Raw genomic sequence first — 21,830 nt, 5'->3', positions numbered from 1 at the left:
AGTAGGAAGGGATCCATTCAATCAGATTTCTTTCCTCTTTAAAGCTAGTTAACATCAGAGAATAGAGATGATAGAACATTTGACTGAGGACCAGGACTTAGGGTGAGGGTACAATGGGTGGATTCTACTTTGGGAATCTTGGGACAATAAAATAAGTACTGGTATTAAGGGCTAGAATGAAGGTTGAGTAAGGGTGGTGAAATGATACCATTTTCAACAAATGCTGCCTGTTGGAAATTTCCTAGTGTTATGTTAAATAGAACTTTTTCCAGTCTTGCACCAGGAACCAGAATGCAGGTTTGTCCTGAAAGCAATGTGGTTCAGGTACATTTTGGGGGCAAACAGACTTTTGTGAGTCCCTAACATTTCTTTGATGGGGAAAATGTGCCCACATTTCATAGACTCTTCATAAATGCCTGGAGCACCACCTGCTTCTAAGTGGGAGGTGCATAGAATAAATTTATACACAATTGAATTTATTTTCTTATGGATAAGTTCCCTGGATTATATTTGATGTCTAATGTAAAAAGATTTAATGGAAATAACCTAAGAAAAGGGAGGAGTTGAAAGAAAATGGTAGGCTAAGAATTAAATAGACAATAGAAATATATGTGAAGAAAATTGGAAAGAAGCTATGTCAGAGGGAAATTACATTACACTATTTAAATTGCACTTGATGGTGACTAGTGAGGGTTTATCAATACATTAGGAAGATGGCAAAATTTTATGAAAGGAGGAAATTAAGTCTGGAGGGTAGGCAGTTGAAAGGCATTGGGAGGAAAAAACTATTTGGAAGTTAATAGATACCTCCCTGGGAGATAGACTTGGCAAAAAGACTGAATTTAAAAAGTTAACTATTCTCCCCAAGTCTCCTGAAAGACTGTGGACTAGCTTAACTTATATTTACTTTCTTAGAAAATGTTTCAACACTTAAAAGATTTAGCAAGGAGACCACAAGGTAAAGATGTTATATACTTTTCCAAAATAAACATTACTAATTGTAAAATTTCATCAAATACAAATGAAAGGAATTTCCTTTTTTTGCTAGTTTTTGTTTGCTTATTTTTAACAGTTTCAAGATATTTGAAGAAAAGACATATTTAATTTTCCTTGGAGGCCCAGCTGTATGTTTCAGGGTCCCTAAACTCCCCGGCCAGAACTGCAGGTATAATTTGATGTGCATTTGTACTATTTTTTACGAGGTGTGTCACCTTCCCCAGTGTCCATGGCCCTGAAAAGTTTAAACCCACTGAACCAGATCATCTTTCGGACGCCCTTCCAGCTCTCAAGGTGCCGTAATTCCACAAATCTTTGTTCTTCAGACCCACTTGGTTGTTTTATTTTTAAAATAATAAAACCCCTTCTTACACACCAAAAAGAGAGCAGCATCTACGACTGAAATGGAAGTGATGCTCTGAGAAACAGAATAAGCTTCCAAAGTTCGCCAGGGCCCGGGGGCTGTGGGCTGCGATGCCCCGCAGCACCCCAAGTTCAAGTGCCCTGGCTCGGGCCGCCTGCGTGCCCTGGGGCAGCTCCCAGCGAGCAGGGGAGTGTAATCCCTACGCTAAGTACTTGGCTCTCAGTCTCCAATCACTAGTGGGAGCTGGAGAGGGCAAATGAAAAAAAAAAATTCCAGAGGCAGCCGAGTTGCAGAGGGAAGAAAAAGTCCAGTGGCGCGGCAGAGCGGCCACTGCAGCCCGGAGTTGACCATCGCAGTGCGGTCAGCGCGGGGCGCGGAGTTGGCGCGGGGCCTGCGCGGGCGCCGGGACAGTTCGGGGGCCACGGGGCACCGGGGCCGAGGACAGGAGCGCGGGCTCAGGCGGTAAGGAAAGTCTTGGGGAGCCCCGCGTGCGGGAGGCGGGCCGACCGGCCGGGCTGAGCGGGCTGAGCGGTGGCGCTGGGTGGGGACGGGGGGCACCGGGCTGGGCCGGGTGGCTCCCCGCCGAGCGCGGGGGGCGCTGGGGCGAGAGCGAGCAGCCGGGCCCTGGGCGGCGGCGCCGGAGGGGTCAGGGGGCGGCCGCCGGCGCTTTGTGCTCCGCCCGGACCCCCGAGACCTCCCGCCCGCGCTGGCGAGGCGTGGGCGCGCGCGGACACGTGCGCCGGAGTTGGGGAGTCGGGACCTGCTGGCCCGGGGATGCGGTGGAAGGGCCGGGGGAGCGCGGCCCCGGAATCCGAGTCGGGGGCCTGGCAGGGAGCCCGCTGCCCGCAGGCTCGCGGGTCCCGGAGCCACCTGCCTCGGGCGCCTCCCGGGAGGCGGCGGACCGCGCGCCCGGCGGGTCCCCGCGCCCCGGCTCGCCCGCCTCTGCTGCGCTGCCTGCCCCTGTCCCCCTGTCCCCTTGTCCCCCTGTCCCCCTGTCCCGTGCTCAGCCTCCGTCACGTCCCCGCGTTTCGGACTCTCTTCTAACCCCGGTTCTCCTTCCACCTTCCCCCCTCTCCCCCCCCCCCCCAGCCCCGCTCTCCCTGGGTCTGTCTGTCCGTCTCCCCCTCACCCCGCCTCTCCGTCTGTCCGTCTCCCCGTGGGTCTCCCTCTCCCTCATCTTCCTCCCTCCCTGCCCCCCCTTCGGACCCCCCTCCTTGAGGGGCTGACTGGGCTCCCGGCAGCATCGCCTCTCCTCTCCTCTGCTCTGCCCCCCGCTCTGCGCGCCCATCCGCCTGCTGTCCCTGGCTCTGTCCGGGCTCCGTACTGCCGTCTGACCCCTGCGGAGTGAGGATTTCGGACCTTCAGAGAAGATCCTCCGAAAGCTGTCCCTGCCGGTGTCCTGCCCCTTTCGAGGCGACGCGCCAGCTGGACGGGCGCCCCGTGTTCTCTCCTGCGGAGAGGAGCGCGGCGGTGCCTTGAGTGAGTGGGACCTGCCCCGGCCGCCTCCCCGGCAAGGTGCGGTCCGCGGAGGGGCGCAGAGGGGCGCAGAGGGGCGCAGAGGGGCGCAGAGGGGCCGGTGGAGAAACCGGGAGAGAGCGCGGCGCCGCCCGCGTGCCCGGAGCCTGCCCCCCGCCCGCGGCGCGACCGCCGGGGAGAAGGGCCCCGAACCCGCCGCCGGGAGGGCACGCCGCGGGGCCGTGTTTTAAAATAACTTGAAAGAGCACTCAGGGAAATTTCTCCCTATACTAGACGGATGCCAACGAATATCTGTTTTTGTCCATATGTTTTTAGGGTCCTAGTGACAGCTCGCCTAATGATTGTTTTGGGGCAGTGATGGGAAATGTGTCCTGTTTCAACTGGGACATGGGTCTGTAAGAAAATATCCAGGTCTTTGTACTCTTATACCTTTTTACACTCTAGCGATCAAGAAGAATTATTTCTAACTGCAAAGAAAATAGGAAAGGATTTGTCAGTCATTTTAAAACCTGAGACATTCCCGAGATCAATAATTTCTTTGGAAAACTTTCACTATAAGGATGTTTGGAAGGATATGACATCTTAGTGAAATATGCAAGTTATTACACACTTAGATCATTGTGCGATGCAAAAAAGGGTTGTGTGCTGTAAGCAAATCGTGGTATGATGGCCTTTTTTTTTTTTTAATGGGAAACATAGCCGGGAAATTAATTGCTCTGATTTTCACTGTTTTCTTTAGTCATGTATAGTGTACCTTTGTTTTTAGCCAAATATGGCCCAGGGCTACAAAACTTGATACAGTGCGCTATTTGTCCAATCTGAATTACCATTTAGAAAACCCCCTTTTTTCCTTTTGGTCACAAGATATAAGTTGATATGATCTCATTACTCATGGGCTGGGGTCTGCTGATGAATTTTAATGGCACAGATTTGTGATTTTAAATCAAAATGTTAGTTTTTGGTGAGCGAAAATCTCGATTTACGTCATGTTTGTGAATCATCACTCTTTACGGGGGCCTCACCACCTTGCCTGCCAGGTGCAGCGCGGCCTGCGGCGAGGCAGGGTTGTCTGAAACTCCCGGCTGGAGTATTGTCCCTGGGTGACGTGCTGCTGCTACTGAAGGCGCGTTCATATATGCCCCTCAGAGTGTTCCAGTCGTTACATAATATTTATTGAAAGGAAATTGACTTAATATTTTCCTCATAAACTTTGAAAACTGTGTGTGAGATGGCCTGATAAATTATTTTTATGATAGTAAATGCTGATTTTTGTTATTTGTTTATAAGGCAGTTTAAAATGTGGTATCTCTTGGTGCATGTAGCAACCTCCATTCTTCCTCAGCGCTCAACTCTGATTTATCACTCAAACGTAAAGTCAGTTGTCTCCTACTCCAACCCAACAGATCCTTTCCTAATTGTCATAAGCCCCCTCACGGCTACCTCTTAAGCTTCTGAAATCATCTCTTTCAGCATTCACCTCTCTGCAGTATAATTACTTGCTCGGTTCTTCATCACTGGGCTATTTTCTCATTGAGCTGGGGTGATATTCCTTTTCTTTTCTTTTTATCTTTTCTCTGAATTTCAAGGCCCAGCAGAATACCCGGCATATGAAAGATTCTCAAAAAATCCTTCTCTTCCAATTTGTCTCTGATTTGTGATACTAATTCTTGGTAGTTGCAGGAGCTTAAGGAAAATACTTTAGCCTGGCGTAATCACAGATCACAAACCGAGGGATGAAAAGAGTCTTAGGAAGCATCCTACTACACACATTAATATCAAAGCTGAAGCAGCTGAGGCCCAAAGAGTTTGAAAACCATGCTCAGAAATAACCAGCGAAGTCACATGGGCTGTGGAACTGAGACCTTGTGCTGTTTTGCACAGGGCCACAGTTCTTTTCACTGGACTCCTGCTTGCTTTCTTTCCCTAGAAATGCCTAAACCTGTTACTGGAAGCTAACAATTATTATCTGAACACTGAAGTGTTCTTCTCATGCCAGCCAGTAAAAGTCATGCATGAAATTTATCATCTGCAATAACTGATAATCATTTGTTACACATATGTATGGAGGTAATATCTGCCTTTTTAGAACACTGACTTCTAAGAGCCTTTATGTTTGAGTGCTGTGTCATCTTGGGCAGACTAATTACTTCTACCTGCAAAGAAGATTTAAGCTCTCGTGACTTACATTTTCTCCTCTATAACTTTTCTGCCCGTATGTTGAAGGGGGGTGGGGAGAAAAGGAAGTTTGGACCAGATTAAGGGTTCTTTTTGAAGTTTTTCTTCAGAGACCACCAGTCTAACTCCTGAAACAACTGCAAATTCATCTGTTTTACATATCAGACTTCCCTGTGAGCTTTTGTTTGAAAAAAGGCTAACATAGTTTAAAAAAGGCTTGAAGACCACTTCACTTGATGTTTTCCAATCTTCCTTCCAGTACTTGAATTTCATAATCAAGATAATTTCCAGCTTTTAAATCTGGGCATCTGGAGGATAGGTGATAAAAGTGTTAGGGACAGAAGGAGAAACTGAGTTTGCATGAGAGAGATTCATTTCAGTTTTCCATAAGCCAGGTTTGACACAGTGGCAGAAATTGAAGTGGAAGTGTTGCCATATAATAGAGGAAGGCCAGAATGCAGGGAAGGAGGAGCCAGGGCTAGAAATATAGATTTAACAGTCATTGACAAGGAATTAATGACTAAAATGGAGGGAAATGAAAACTTTTTAGGAATCCGGCAAGAGAAATAAATGAAGATTTAGAGATGGACAAGAGGGACATTTTATGACACTTCTGAGTAGTTGTTAAAGTCACTTATACTATTAAGACAAAAGAATAATGCATAATTTATATCTCACAATAATCTGTTTTCATGACTTTTAAAGCATCCACTTATATGCCAGTTTTCTTAATTATATTAATTTTTACTTAAATGTTTAAGTGCCTACTCTCTGCCTGGCATTATTATATGCTTTGAGGACATGCAGCCATCTGAGACTCAACCAAGGCCCTTGCGGTCATTGAACTTGCGTTCTAGAGAGTGAAACACAATGAACTATAAACAAGCACATGAGTAAGATCATTTCCAGCAGTGAAATTGTCATTAGGAAAACAAGCTGGGTGCTCTGACAGTGAGTGACTGGGGCTACTTTATATGGGGTGGTCAAGAAAGGCCTCTCTAAGGGTGTTCTGGACAACAAGAAAGAGCCAACCCAGTGAAGATCTGGGAGAACTTCCTGGCAGAGGGAACATTAAGGCTCTCTCTAAAGGAGCAGCAAGCTGGGTGCACACTGGACTCAGGCAAACAGGGGAAATGGTAGGAATGAGGTCAGGGAGATAGCCAGGCCCATGTTACGAAGTACACATTTTATCTAAAGTGCATTTTATTGAATCACCCTGCAGGATTTTAAACGGAGAAGTTAACACATCTGACTTAGCATGTCTGTCTGTAGTGTGAGCAAGAATGTCTGAAGATGACGTGCGAAACTATGAGAAGGACCTAGCTAAGAGTTTGGTGGTTTGGCCAAGGGTGGAACTGAGAGAGATTGACCCGACCTTGTTCTTATCACTGATGAGTCACTGAATTGAATCAGGCTCCCACCCCCTACCTCTAGTCTTCCCATCCCTGCTTTCTTTTTCCCTCTAGATCTACATTAACAGCAACCCACTGGCTCAACAGTTGCTTTTACTTTTAACTGCAGACCTCAGCACCTCACAGTTCCCAGATGTCACATAAAGTTTGTGTTCTGGTTACAAAGGAAAGGAAGCAAATCAGAATTCTCTAATCAGGTTCCAGTGTCATTTTTCTCTACCCTTCAGCTTTGAAAACTTCACATGTTTCTTGAAAGATTTCGCTGTAAGGTCCGCATTGTTAGATCTGGAATTCACCCTTCATTGTATCCCAGCCCTTTGCAATGAGTTAGCATATAGTAGGCATTCAGTAAAAATTTGTGGAATGTTGTTGGATATAGTCTGTTAGAGACCCATATTTAAAAGAAAAGATTTTGAGAGAGAAAGGAAGGGAGAGGGAGAGAGAAACATCGATCCGAGAGTGAAACATCCATCGGCTGCCTCCTGCCTGCCCCCTCTTGGAGATTGAGCCTGCAACCGTGGCATGTGCCCTGACCGGGAATGGAACCCGCAGCCTTTTGGTGCATGGGATGATTCCCAACCAACTGAGCCACACGGGCCGGGGCGAGACCCATAGTTTTGATTCAGCTGATTTTGCTTTTCTTGTCTATCAACAACTATATGGCTCCATGTGCCTTCAGCCTTAGAGGATATTAAGTAGCAAGTTTAGAGATGATTTTTCTGAAAGTTGTATTTACTTATTGGCTAAAGGAAAAAGAAACAATCCAATATATCTCTATAACATTTCTTGTCTGGCTGTCTTGAGATAAACATTTTAGTCATTTTTATAGCAGTTAGATAGATATAGACTTAAACAAGTACAGACACATCTGTCACTAGTTAATTTGTTGATTTATGAATGTGAAACAATTCCAAGGAAGTCTGTAATGATGGTGCCTTTGTCTAAATTAATCTCTTGATAGAAATCAGTGAGTTTTATCTAACTAATACACTTTACAACCTTCTATAAAAGGTACTAAATTATCTAATCCGTTCTTTTTCTGGAAGCAAGCTACTCTTCTGCTGTTGTCCAATAACCATTTAACCATAATAGTACACACAGTGGGGGAGTATGTTTTTATTCCTTGTATTATAGAATGTAGTGCTGTACTCAGATGGGGTTGCAGACAGCTTGGTGTCACATTTTTATGTATCTAGCAATTATCTCTCACTGTTTCTTTAGCTCCCTTTCAGTCAGTCAAAAGCCACTTGGTAGCTGAACGCCTTCTCTTACTGTACAGCTCGATTTTGCGAAAACCTCACACGTTATTCTCTTTGGCCTCTGTGTCAGATAGCTTCTGTTTGCCTCTCCAGATCCACTTCTGCCTTATGCTCTCTGCCCACCGGCCTACCTAGGTGAACAGCTCTGATTTCCAGATGGTTTAGGGCATTGGGGAACCCCAGCAGGAGATTGGAGGGAGGGTGGAGCGAGGGTATTTTTTCTCTTGGCTCCTTCCCTGCTAGGTCCACTTTGGCTGCCTGGGTCCACTGTTCTCTTAAGGGATCCTTCTCTGTATTACTCTGTCCTAGATTCCAGTAATTTCTTGAATAACTCCTTTGCTTTTACTATCCTGATTTACTCTATCAGGAATAAATTTCCCCTCCTGCCTATATTTATGGAGTTGTTTGTAAATAAATTCCTTCTACTCATCAGAAGTTGTAACAATTAAGGTCCCATTTTCTGTTGATTCAGCTTCTGAAAGCCGCCTCATTTTTGGAACCTTCTTGGATCGGTAAGAGCAGTTGACCTCCTTACCTTTGTTGGATGTCTGCTTTCCAGCCCAAATTATAGGATTCTATCCATGTAACAGTAGCATGGAAAACTGAAGTTGTTATTATATAATTAGTGTTCTATCAACCAATTTATTGCTTTAAACATCTTACTTGATAGCCTGTGTACCTTCTACATAAGTAATTTGGTTGTCTCATTCACTCTTTTGTCTACTCATTAACACAGTGCATATTTATGGAGTCACTTTTTAGGGTCAGACACTGTGCTAAATGCTCTGGATACCAAAAAAGGCAGATGTTTGCCCTTATTTGGAATGAGGATTGGGGAGGAGGTAGGAAATAAAAAAATAAATGTAATATTTTCAAATCAAGTTTGTGCCTAGGGCTGTGAAGGACATAAATGGTGCAGTGGTAGAGAGCAATAGAAAGGACAAGCATTTGCCGGAGATCGCAAGCAACTGAGAGGCAAGGGTGTTTCTAAGTGGGCTTTGGTTGATCTGCACCTGCTATGCAGGCTTTTCACATGTGAATTTTAAAATCTTTTCCCAGCAATACAAAAAATAAATTTGCTTAAGAGGAGAGTTAGAAATTGCAGGTAAACCTACAGAAAATAAATTGCCGTAAACCATTACCTAAAATTAATATTTTAATATATGCATGTATATACCCTTTATGAGTTTTCTTGTTCATTTTTATGTATTTTTTTAAAATATGGGTTTTAAAAAAAATTTTTTTTAGAGAGAGAGGAAGGGGGGGAGAGAGAGAGAAAAATCAACCTCTTGCCTTCCCTACGCGCCCTGACCAGGGATTGAGCCCACCACCCAGGGATGTGCTTGGACCAGGAACTGAACTGGCAGCCTTTAGGTGCACAGCACGATACTCAGCCAACTGAGCCCCTCAGGCCGGGCTATTAGAATTTTTTAAAAGTTAGATAAGCATGAAGAAGAAAATGAAAATGACCAATAATCCCTCCATACAAATAACGTTTGGAAATTATGAGACACTTGGACTTTGAGAGTATAGAAATGGCCTAAGTAATACAGATTTTTATTTTATCATAACTTCTTTGGTTTATGATTTCTGATAAAATTAAATAACAACAGAGAGGGAAAGCAATTTAACCAAACTTCTCTTGTGTAGTCATCCCATTCTAGGAATCTTTAGGCCTCATACCACTGCTAGTTCTTTTTGTCTCATCACATAGTAAATGAATAACTAGCGTGTGAAGTAGTATGAGTTATTTGACTAATTTAGATAAACAATTTGCATATAACATTGTGTCTGACTTGATTACATTTGCTTTCCCAGCGTGCTCCATGGAACAGTGGTTTGGGGACTGTCAGGTATGTAGCCAGTCCAAGGCGGACACCAGGGGCAGCCCCGTACCCTACTGGGTGACTGGTCACTGTGGAGCTGGCCTGGCTTTGAATTTTGGCTTGATCGCTTGTTAGCTGTGCAGCCTTGGCCGAGTTTACTGAACCTCTGTCTCAGTTTCATCATTTGTAAAATGGGGATGACAATAATAGTGATTACTTTACCGGTTTGTATGAGGATTAGACTATCAAATATTTGTAAAGTATTCAGAACAATGCCAGGCACATGTAAACACCACAGAAGCATTTTATAAGTAAATAAATGATAAAAGAAATATGGGAATTGCTGATCTTTTAAAACTGCAAGCCTTCTCTGAGCCTTTATTATGCTAATGTGCATTTTGACAGTCCTGAAAAGGGGTATTAGACCACGGGGCTTGTAGTTTTCCCTGTGTATATCACTGGACTGATAATGTTCCACAGAACACGCTTTGGGGAAAGATGGATACAGATAATTCACTAAACATCTCACCATTCTTTTGCCAACACTTGTTTCTCTACCCAGCACACCTATAGTAGAGTGGGAACCTAGTTCCTATTGTTATTTTTTAAAATTTTTCTTCTCTTTTTCTTTTTAGAGGTAAAATGAATGATGTTTTTCTTCACTGCCCAGAGAAAGGCTTTCTGCCGGTATAGATATGAGTATCCTCTGGGGATCACTAAGCCCAAGGTTTGCAGTGTATATTTTCTAAAAAGCTCACTATTTTTTTCTAATAATAAAGAGTACACATTCATTGAAGTGAACTTGGGAATATAGGGATCTGTAATAAATAAAATAAAAATCACTCACTCTTATCACACAGAAATAGCCACTATTAATATTTTCTTCTTTTTAAAAAATATTTTTTATTGATTTTTTAGAGAGAGAGGAAGGGAGAGGGAGAGAGAGACAGAAACATCAATTGGCTGCCTCCTGCATGTCCCCTACCAGAGTTGAGCCCCACAATCCCGGCATGTTATTTGTCCTGAGAGGGAATCGAACCGGCAACTGCTTGGTACATGGGACAGTGCTCAACCAGCTGAGCCACAGCAGCCGGGCTTAACATTGTAGGTGTTTTTTACCTTTATAAAATTGGGAGCATAATATAATATGGTTTTATGTCCTGCCTTTTGTCCCCCCTTGATTTTATTTATATAATATTCTCCATCCAAGATGTGCGGTGATTTCTGGCTTTCACGTGATTGGTAATCTACATTTCAAAAGAGCTTCCCTCCTTCCTTACCAAATTCTGTGGCCAGAGACAATGAAAATAAAAAGTGGTGTATCTAGAATGAGTTTCTCTCTTATTTTAAGTATTCTTGGGAATTGGAACCACCTGGTAAGCAGTTGGCAATTCTGTTTAAAAGACCTGGAGTAGGTGACCTCAGGTTGCTTCATTTTTATGAGTCATTCCAGTGTTCTAGCCAGCAGCCAGATGGACGCATAAGAGTCCATGATCAGGCTGGTTTGAGGCATTACTTTCCCTGAGTGACTGTGAGTGAACTTATATAATGTTGAGATTAACTAGGAAAAGTTATCCGGGGAAACCTGAATTATTCCAAAATAAATATAGCTATTATTTAAGTTTTCAATGACAAATCCGTTCCCTCCAGTGCATGTTGGAGGTAGGGTTCTCATAATATACCAACATTGAGGGCAAACATTGTCTCTAAGTATTTTATCTCACCCTATAATTTCAAATAGGAAATAATATTACATTTATATGGTAGTACATAGCTAAGGACTTTAAAAATACTAATTGTTTTAAGTTTTACTCTGTGTACTTCATAAATGATGGGTGCTGTAATGATTAAAATATATCTGCTCAGTAAGTCCCTTTTCATTCATAAGTCCTTCAACAATTTAAAATCTTCATCTCCCTCAAGATTAATCACTCTTTAAAACACTCATCTTTAACATTAGTTAGCAAATTAAAATATTTAAAGTCTTTCTGAAGAGGAAAACCATGCTATGCTGTTTAATTGAATTAAATTAGCTTTTCATGGAAATTTACCTAGGAGCTGTTTCTGGAATCAATTTGGAAAATGATCTTTGTATTCTGTGGCATTTATGTTTGATTATGTTTTTCTTAGTAATTCTCAATGGACCTGATTCACTCCTTGCTTTAGTCATCAAACCCTTGCAATTTTTGTAGGCAAATTAGGCATTTCCTACCCCATAATTATGCATATTTATGGAATAATGTATACTTCCTCCTTATATATAGATGGTGTAAGAAATTCTTAATTCTGTAACTTAAAATTATCTATTTTATCATTTTAGCATTCTATAGACTATGTTAAGGCTGAGATAAGTCATATATAAATTCACTTCTTCCAAAAAATGTTTTGCAGAATTTAAGTTTTGCTACCTTTACCAATAACAGCAGGTGCTGCTGTTTGTAAAAAATGGCAGATAATCTAAAACTTCTTTTAAATCTATTGCCTGGGAGCAATCTGTATCTCAGGCACATCAAAGGTTTTGCACACTACATTTTTTGCATTCTCTCTTACCCTGCAATCTGTTGATTTACAAAGCCATGAAGTAATGGAAAATTGCTTACAAAAAACTCAATTTTCAAGTTTTTTAGCTGTAAAATTTATCCTTTGTGATCAACAGCATGAAATATATTTTCTATGCTTGGTACAAGGGCTATAACAATGCCTTTATTTTTTGAATACTTCATATCTAGCAGTTAAAAGATATTTAAAACATTTAGCTTTTAAAAAAACCAAAAACCTTTGCAGTATCTGTCATAATCTGAGTGTCAGAATTGTGCTGTTTCTCTCCTCAGTCCTGTGAACAAATGAGTGCTCGTTGCATTTCTTTTACTACCCACCTTCCCACTTTTCCCTCCCCTTCTCTTCTTCCTTCTTTTTCTCTCACTTTTGCAATGGACTTGCAAACCCTACTTCCTCTGACTACTTTTTCTGAACCAGAGGGGGGTTAAACATATGCTTGTTTTTATGATCCTGAACCTCTAGAGAATTTCCAGAGTCCTTACTGGCTTACTATCCTGTGACAGATTGGAGTTTTGACTAAGTTAGCATAATGACTGGTATTCTGTAAACATGATCTTAAAATACTTTAATAATATCAGATACAGATAATAGTAAGGTGCATTTATATTTTTTTATGAAATCACTTATTTAATTACATAATTTCAGTCAAAATATTTTAATGAAATGTCCATGTTTTAAGCATTTAAACAGATGCTCACAGATTTTAAAAAAAAGTTAAAAATGGCACAGACATATGTTATATAAAATACATTGTAGCCATCATTTGTGTCTAGACGATTTTCATTCCTTTATACAATCTGATACACAAAAAAATTTATAATTTTATTATATAGGGTTTTCACCAAATACTCTCTAGCTCCTGTTTTATTTGAAATTTCATGTATTTCTAATTGTGGTTTGAAAGCTGTTATGAATTCTTGAACATTTTTCTTATAAGTTACTAACATGCAGCCTAAATTAACCGTGAGACTGTAAATTCCATTTTTGGCTCATCTCTTCTAAACTTGGAAGGTATAATGCAGTTTAACAATAATATTTTACATCTTTATTTTGTGAATAATGTCTTCCCTACAAATGGGACTATTAAATATTTATGCAGTATGAATGAACTTGATGCCATATATGTCAAAGAGATAGTCGTGTCTTGCACTAAAGGGAAAGATGTTTAAAATCACAGATAATACACAATCAAAAAATAAATGCAGAGCACAAATAGACTGAATATGAGAAAACTAAGTCGATGAGAACATTTATGAAGTGCCAAAGTGATTAAGTCTTTTTTATTTTGTCTTTAGGTGATGCTATCAGAGGGTATGTTAGGAAAGGCTAGGATTGGTGTCTCATGATTTCGCTTTTAAAATTTAGTGTTATGTTCTCCAAATATCTTAATTTTTCTGAATATAAACCACTGCTCTCTTTTTGGAACTGATGAGAATTTCTTAGTTTGTTTAACTTCTTGGCTTTATATTTCATTCCTCAACCAAATTGCATATTATAGTTGAAGTATAGCAGCCATTCGTTGGCTTAATATTTGTCTTGTCCATACTTTCCATTGTTGCATACAGTCTATGCGTCTTGACATCTATAATATTTCCTTGTAGCCTTCACCTTTCTAGACTCAAAGAATGCTCATTTTTCTTGTTTTACTTCATAGGCCTGTTCATTTATTTTTGTTTGGTTGGGTTTTCCTCAGTTTCTAAAATTCCCCCCCCCCTTTTGGAGTAGAGTTATAATTTTTTTCAGCAGCAGGTATTTTTAGAGTACTAAGACTGTATTAGACTAGAAATGCATGTAATATTTTGTGTAGAGATGACCTGTGGTTTTAAATAGGATAAGAATCCTGTGTTTTGCTCTTGGATGATGTTGGTGTCATTGTTAGCTTTGTTGGCTATGAGAGCGCATGAATTCAGTGACTTTTAAGCTCTTTTCTGTTATAACTAAGGCTCATTATTTGGAGAAGTACAGCCTGTATATTAACTCTCCTACATGCATAACCCTATAGTTTTCCCCACTGAATCTTATTTGATGTTTTCCCCCTAGTAACTCATAAAATTTTGGAAATCTTGTAGGTTATCCCACTGACTTGGCATTTCACATACTGGAAAAAGTTAGTATCTTTTGCAGACCTGGAAAATTTAATCTACATTTCCTCTTCTACATCATTTATAAAGATGTTAAATAAGACCATTTCCAGCACCTTTCCTATTTATAGTTTTTCTGCCAAAGTAGTGCCTTTTTTCACTGTCTTCTTTGTTTCTCCAATGAAAGTTCACCTAATCCTATGGTGACTCAGTTCTTTTTAATAACTTGTGGTAGTACCTTGTCAAGGGCTTTTTTAAAAAATGGAGTAGATTATATCTACTGGTTTCTCCCTTGAGGCTCCACTCAGCTTTTAATTTGCCAACACATGGTCACCCTTGGAAAAACAAATCAAAGCTAGTCCCACCCCATTGTTTGCTAAATTCTTCAGCTATGTTATGCTTTAGCATATGTAGATCTCACAAATTTGTTAAATTGCCAACAAACAATTATAACACTAAGCTGAGGGAATTTGAAAGGCTGTAGATAAAAGAGATGAAATTTAGCATTAACTTGGATGGTTGAACTATATAAGCAGGCCAAAAATAAAAATAAAAAAGAGGTTACCTTGTTTGAGGCTTTCTTATGTTACAGGCAATGTGCTAAATATCTTCTTTAAGATAGTAGTGGTTTTACATATGAAGAAACTTAAGGCACAGTGAGGTTCCCCAGGTGGTAGCCCAGGATTCTAATATAGAACCGTCTGATTCTAAATCCGTATTTAAATGTTGGAGTCTGTTAGAGTCAGACATTGTGTTAGTTATTGATGATACAAAGATGACCGGCACTTGGCCCTGATGGTTCAAGAGCTTGGGAAGACCCTAGAGGGAAGGAAGAGACCTGCGCGTGACACCTGGATGAGATGGTCATTGCATGTGAGAGCATAGAGGAAGGTTGATCATTGAAAAGTGTTCAAGATAGAGGCTTGGTTAGTGATCATATTTTGAGGAGAGAGATGGATAAAGACAGAAAATGTTCAAAAACTTTGGGAAAATATATTTTGAACCTTAAATGCTGTAATCTCCCTCCCCCCCTTCAGTTATGGATAATTTCTATACAGAGTATTGGCACTGTTTTTTTCTTAGAGCAAATTTACCACATCTTTACTGAAATCGACTTTTATTTGATCCACATGGCATGCATGAGTGTGTGTGTGTGAGAGAGCGATATGAGGGGCATTTAACATGGGTTAAATGTAGTGACACATTTTAGTGAATTTGAGAAAGCAGATAGCTCAGGTAATTTGCCAAGAATGTAGACATACAAATGATGAAAAAAGATAATTTAAAATGATCAATTTATCTGAAATGACATTTTAAAATTTGGACAATTATTTTGAAGGATGCAGCATAACTTATACCTAACAGTAAACATTGGATTGTGGGACTTGGCTAAAGTTCAGTTGTTGGCAGGGACCAAAAGGTATGTACTAAAAACATAATAAAAATCTTCAGGGAGAGTTTGATCCTGAAACTTTTGTGAATCGTTTCACCCCCGATATTTAAATGGACTCTAGATCATCATGTGTAATAGAGATGTTACCTATATTTTATCTCTTCTATTTTGATTTGTCAGAATGTGCTGGAGTGAAATGAAATTACTGCAGTGTTTTTCCAGGCTGGTTTGCAAACTGCCCAAACTGACATTGTCTGCCAGTTTGCTTCCTATCTTTTCATGTGTCTTTTCTACAAAGAGTCATAAGATCTCTTTTTTGTTTTAAGCATAATACCATTGTGTGTGCAGGGCAAAATGCAATGAGATCTGTTGGCTGTGGCCATGGAGTTTAGCTAAGGCGGAGTTATTAAATTAAAAAAGAAATCGTGAGTTTTCCACATAACCAGATTAAATGTGTATTTTACATGGAGCCAAAGTGCTAGGGGGAAAGCGAAGTTTAAAATAGATTTAGGCATTAAAAGTAAAATGGTAAATTTAAAAAATTTAGTATTAAAATACTATATATATATGCTAAATCAACACAGTTTTTGCTAGTCCAGTAATTACCATTTGATTGTCCAAAGGAATATAAATATCACAAAAACATACTAAGCTACAGTATAATTTGTAACAAATAGAAAGCTTCCTTGGAGTGACTTTATATTCTAAAATACAATTTTTCCATTATGGAAAATTGTATTTATGTTGAACATAAATAATGAGATATTTGCTTCACTAATGATCCAGATTATTTTAAAATCATGTTACTGGGTTTAATGATGCGACCTCTGCTTTGCAGCCTTGTGTATACTGGAAGCTTGTTATGTATGTCAAGGGTATTTCCTTTTATTTGTTTTAATTTTACCTGCCATTTAAATCATTGAATGACCCTTCATAATTTTATTATGAAACCATATAATAAGGAAGGACTAGTTGATTGTTTTTTACTTGAACTTTCATAATCTTATATAATTCAGATCTTCTTTGTGTTCTCATTTCTCAGGTCAAGTAATTCTTGTTTTGCAATTTCTCATCACAGTAATGAACAGGATAGAGTAACATGTTTCAATACATTTATTGTACTTATTTTAGCATTTTACATCTGTTCTCTCTTTCAGGGAAAGGAAGCCAGTAGGATGTTGAAAAGAACACGATTGGGAGGCAGGAAAGGCCCCCTCAGACTGATCACTTAAATAAAAGATTGGCCAAACTCTCTAAGGTCTTCCTGGCTCTAAATGCTACAATTCTGTACCCCAAACCGGCAAGTCTTACCGTGGTTAAGAATTGTAGAGTGGCTCTAGTTTCTTGAGAGCAGGACACCGTAACTGTTTCATGTTTGTGTTTTTTCTCTCCAGGTGGTTTTGAAATTTCAGAGACAAAAGAGAATATCCATGAGTTAAGTCCCTTCCAAACTTTATCACCTCTGAGATTTTATAATTATTTACATGAGAGACTGATACTTACAAATTATATAACTATACTGTGCACTATTTTACATCTTGTATAAATAAACCTTTTATTTGGGGGTTGCAAATCATTTTGGTTCGTAGGAAGTAGTTCTGCCTCAGTCAGTCCTGTACTTTTTTGGAATTATTTTCTAAGAACTTTAAGACAGTTGTTGAAGAAGGCTTTGTTCAGAAGACAGATTCAGTTTTAGGTATGACTGTATTGGATTATAATGGCTAATTTTACTACCGATAAAACATGCAGAGCATTCCAGCAATATGATAAATTAGTTTTTTTGTGATTGTAACTTTTCACTAATCAATAAGAGCAAGTTCTTCGTGCCTTTTGGTTACCTTTGTTTTTCTGTGACTGCCATTCTGGATATTTTCTTTTAAACCCCTTTTTAGTATAGAAGCAGAGACTGAACTAGGTTGAATGTTGTACAATTAAAATAGTTCTCTCTATGAGAAATTAATGCCCATTTTATTTTTTCCTAAAGTATTCTTTTTTAATATTATTCTAGGATGGGATTAATATTCAGATTCCTTTAAAATATCCAGGACACTTGATATATTATTATTTTCAAGTTGATTAGTAATTTTCTTTTAAGAGCCGTATTTTCTTATAGCACTCAACCCTTATTTTTGTATGTGTGAAGATTTCAGTGGTGTGTTCTAGATTAACTATAGCAAATTCTTAATCTAAGCATGTTTCTGGGCAACCTTTCCCTATAGTACGTCAGTACATGTTGAAAGAATCTAGGCTAACAGTAAAATTGTACTTATCAATCTAAGTGAAATAGAATTGAGAAAACAAATTATCCGTGCCCCTGAAAATTCATCCTGGAGCATTGGCTTTTAATGTGAATCAGGAAGCCTCTACTGAAAATGGTAGAGTTGCTTGTTTTACATGATTTATTTGCTCTTACGAGATAAGGGAAACAAGATAAGGAAAACATTGAAGTTCTTAAGAAATGCTGAACATGTTCTTGACCTAAAACTCTTGAGTTCGAAATGAGAGAGAGTGTGAAACAGAGGAAGGCAAGTCGCCCCTTCATATGGAACTTCGGAAGTTGGATTGAAAATGAAAATATCTAATTACCTTTATGCCCAGCATGTAGCACTTTATTTATGAATTTTTCATCCTGATACTATTCTTTTTACTTGTGCTTTCCCTCTTTTGGAAACTGATTCATGGTTCACTTTCAGAAAAGATTCTATTAATCCCACTCCACTGGACTTACACCTTCCCTTCCTCTGCCCCAGCTCTTCCGTTCCCATGTGCTCTCCTGACTGTATTAGTTTGTAATGACTAGTTTCCTGAGCCGGCAGTGTATTAGCATCCTCACATTTTAACTGTATTGAATGCTAAAAACTGTCTTTTGTTTCTCTAGTTTTCCACATATTTCACAAAATGGGTATAACACCCAAATATTCTTGGTCAGTGTTGGTTGGCATCCCTATTTTGTATGGCTCCAACCTTTATTTCCTTGTTATTGTGAAAATGTTCACTTTGAAAAGAGGTAAGGAGCCTTAGGATTTTTAAAAAAATGTGTCGTTTGTTGTATTTGTTTTAAAAATATATCCTGGGGCATGAGACAGAAAAAATATTCTCTTCTGTATTTTGACTAAAGCCAGTGTAAAAGTTCTACACTGGAATTTGGAGGCTGATGCCTGGGTTTGTCTCCTGGCTCTCCCACTCAGTGGCCTCATCTGTAAAATGGGGATAGTAAGAGGACCCCCTGCATAAGGATGCTGTGGGAATTAAATGAAATACCTAGAACTGTGCCTTATGCAGTAATAGTTCAGTCAGTGTTCACTCGCTCTTTATTTTAGATGTCTTTAAGTGGCATTGGCGCTCAGCCTACCTTACCAGGTATCTGTATGAGATTGTTCTACTGAAGTAGAATGAAGAAAATGTACAGTTAATAAATTCTGATGAGAAATAATTTTCTTATAACATGTTTCCAAGTGCAAAATTTTTAGGGCACAAATATTCACATTAAAATGTGAAATACCTAGTTAGAAACAAGAAGCTCTTAGAAACAAAGTTATTTCCTTCCCTTTTCATTCAGTTTGGGATCCTTCCATTTCTATTTCAAATGCCTGCTTCTAAAAAAAGTTTACTTAATGAAACAAGAGGATAAATTATGTTCTTATTAATTTGAATGACATTTTCCCCTTGGATGAATTATGAAAAGTCTGGTTAAGTTTAACATTAGTGGAGCTTGAAGAGATGTTAATATTAAGCAAGTGTTTAGTTGCATGACATGATCAGTTTACACTATTGCAGAACCTTAATTAAAGTTTTATTAAACTGTGTAAACCATGATCCAGTTTGGATTTGAGAGTAGATAGACATCTGTTTCAAATATTATTACTACAGTTAGAAATTAATAGCTTTTTTTCTCTGAAAGCTTGACAGTTTCCCTTTTGAAACTTTTGTTTCTGTCTTCTCACTGTTCCCTCTGTATTAAAGTATTTTTGGGATGTTAAGGTTATTTTAAAAATCACATTTATAATCTGTACAATATATGTGTGAAAGAAAAGCAGAGACGTGTTTGAAAGTACTTTACAGACGAACAATAAAACAGGACTCCTGTTTGTTTTATGCTAAAAGTAAATTTCTACAGTGATGTATCAGAAGCATTTAGGACAGTTTCCTTGGTTGGGGACCCCTGAGCAGCCTTCCTCCCTGCCTCTTTTACCTTCCCCCTCCTCTTGCCTTGTTCTTTGTGAATTGAAGGCTAATCCTACGTAAATTTTGGTGTCATTTTTCTCGCTGAAACAGTAAGCATAAAGTGCTCTAATTTTCTTATTTTGTCTCTTTGCTTTAATGACATTAGAAAATTCCCCAGTAAGTGCATTTTCTTTAGCTAATTGTGTATGTGTTTCATTCGTAGTTCCGGAAAGGAATCTTAATACCATATTTCACTCAGACAGAATACTGAATTCTATCTAGGGCAAAAATACCAGAATTTAAATTTTCTGTTTAATCATGTCCTCTAAAATGGTAGACAACATGGCTTGGAGTCTTTTACTTGTAACCATTTCGATATATTTTTCTCACACTTTCTCATGTATTATTTTTAGATTTTAAAAAACTGGGAAGTTACCATCTTAATTTTGTATATTATTTGATTTTTGTTTGAAATCACATTATGAATGTTTTCTCACGTCATTAAATATGCTTCAAAATATTTTAATTAATAACTGAAAAAAATATTCATTTGTTTACATTTTTCTTATTCTTCATCAAAAATAATGCTGTAGTGAATTTTTTAATGAGTAGATCTTTATTTTCTATTTGAAAGCTTTTATATATAATATAAAATTGCTTATCAGTGAAGTCATTCTAATTTATAATCATACCAGCAGTGTATCTATTTAATTTTACTCATACTTTTAGGTGTATTAAATATTTTAGTTATATTCACAAAATCTCCATTAGGCTCAGAAAAGACAAAACAAAATGTAAAAGACCCAAACAATAAAGTAGTTTTGAATAAGTGGGAATGTGCTTCACGTTATTTTTATTTTAAATAAAAGAAAAACAGGAGTTTTTACTCCTTCAAATACTGACCATTACCTTTGACTTATAATTTCATAAAATTTATAAAATAAATGCAAATTAACTTTAATCATTTTTCAAGTAGATGGTTTTGTTTTTATTTGTAACAACAGAAATGATTTAAGGAAAAAGCTATTAATTCACACAAAAATCCTTGAAGTCAAAGGCAGAAGTGACCTAAGGGAAAAAAATCTAATCCAAATTTTTATTTGATATGCAAATGAGATCTAAGATGCTTTTGTGCTTTTGTGAAAATACCCTCATATTGTGTAAGTGCTGGAAGAGGGACTCATTTCTGCATCCATAGAGAGAACTGTGCCGAAAACGAGGCCCAGGATACAGTCATAAGGGTGGCAGGGCTGCACAGCAGATGCCCTGTACAGTTTTGACAGGTCACCTATGTGAAACTCAGGACTCTGGGACAGGCAGAGTAGGACTCTGGAACTGGGGATGGAGACATTTGGGTGGCTGTGCTTACAGTGTTGAAGCCTCAAGTTTCCCTGCATTTCTTGGCCAGCTGAAAATAGCCTTCCCTTCCCTGGAGTCTATGCAGCGACCTTATCTGAAGCTAGTGCTGTATAAGTTGATGGCGATGCTTCCTGAGACCTGTCACATTCACCCTCATGACTTTCAGGTTGAATAGCTTGAGTAGGGCCTCATCTTAGCACAGGCTAACTGGGGGATCCCTGCTCCAAGAGGAAATATACTGTATGTCAAAACAATTGCAAGATGGTATGTACTTTCAGGGATCATGTGAACATTTGTGGGAGTAGATCCTGAGGATATTAAAAGATGGTTAAGACATGAAATATAAGATGCTATTGGGTGCAAATTCATTATCATGTGAGTACTTAACTGTGACTTGGGAGTAAATGTTCAGGCTAGGACATGTGGGATTGTCAGAATTTCCTTAGCACGTTATTGAGGAGAGGGTCATAGATCTTAGTGGGTAAGAATATTAGAAAGGGTTTGCTTTGTAAGACTTGAGAATCCACCACTTACATTTCCTAGGACATTCCCTTCACCAAGGCAACAAGGGATGCACTGCTGAACCTTCTGCTGAATGCCTACCCTGCTGTAGAGATAGACACTGAGCCCTTGACGTGGCACAATCCAGCCAGCCCCTGGTGGCAGATGGGTTACCTCGGACACGTGACCATAGCAGACTGTCCTTACCAGAATTGATATATATACCAGATAGAGGTTTCTTATTCACCTGCTTGCAGAGTCTTGC

At 39.2% G+C, this 21,830-nt stretch overlaps 1 protein-coding gene across 1 annotated transcript in view; it reads left to right on the top strand.

Moving 5' to 3' along the window:
* The first annotated feature begins 1,793 nt into the window (after nucleotides 1–1,793).
* BMPR1B (bone morphogenetic protein receptor type 1B) overlaps nucleotides 1,794–21,830 on the top strand; it is a 327,659-nt gene continuing 307,622 nt past the window's right edge. The window contains exon 1 of the mRNA XM_016206145.2: nucleotides 1,794–1,822. The gene's annotated coding sequence lies outside the window, so the exon portion shown is untranslated. The remainder of the gene's footprint in view (nucleotides 1,823–21,830) is intronic.

This window comes from Miniopterus natalensis, chromosome 1 (genome assembly GCF_054644295.1).
Source record: "Miniopterus natalensis isolate mMinNat1 chromosome 1, mMinNat1.hap1, whole genome shotgun sequence".
Taxonomy (NCBI): Eukaryota; Metazoa; Chordata; class Mammalia; order Chiroptera; family Miniopteridae; genus Miniopterus; species Miniopterus natalensis.
This window is presented reverse-complemented; position numbering and strand designations above follow the sequence as displayed.